Raw genomic sequence first — 721 nt, 5'->3', positions numbered from 1 at the left:
AAAAACAAAAAAAAAAAAAACCAAAAAAAAAAAAAACCAAAAAAAACAAAAAAAAAACAAAACAAAAAACAAAACAAACAAAACAAAAATAAAATAAAATAAATAAAAATAAATAAATAAAGACAAAGACAGCGACGATGTCTGTCCCCTCAAACATAAACAGCAGCAGCATAACCATAAATCTTCCGGGAGAGACGCATACACTCGGCGGTGTTTTACGTTTTTTATTGACTAAAAATATTAATGTATCTTTTGCGGGGTATTCTGTGCCTCATCCTAATCAACTAGATATGAATATTAGAATACAAACACAAGGTATTTATTTATTTATTTAGTTTTTGTTTTTTTGTTTAGTTTTTGTTTTTTTGTTTAGTTTTTGTTTTTTTGTTTTTTTGTTTTTTTTTGTTTTTTTTTTGTTTTTTTTTGGTTTGCGGGGTATTCTGTGCCTCATCCTAATCAACTAGATATGAATATTAGAATACAAACACAAGGTATTTATTTATTTATTTGTTTTTTGTTTTTTGTTTGTTTAGTTTGTTTGTTTATTTGTTTATTTATTTATTTATTTATTTAGTTTAGTTTGTTTTGTTTTATGTTTTTTTTGTTTTTTTTTTTTGTTTTTTTTGTTTTTTGTTTTTTTTTGTTTTTTTTTATTTTCTTTTTTCTTTTGGTGGTCCTAATAAGCTAGATATGAATATTAGAATACAAACACAAGGTATTT

Source organism: Eimeria mitis, genomic scaffold (genome assembly GCF_000499745.2).
Source record: "Eimeria mitis Houghton genomic scaffold, Emh_scaff8701, whole genome shotgun sequence".
In the NCBI taxonomy this organism is placed as follows: domain Eukaryota; phylum Apicomplexa; class Conoidasida; order Eucoccidiorida; family Eimeriidae; genus Eimeria; species Eimeria mitis.
The sequence above is the reverse complement of the archived record's forward strand: the minus strand, read 5'-3'. Positions refer to the sequence as shown.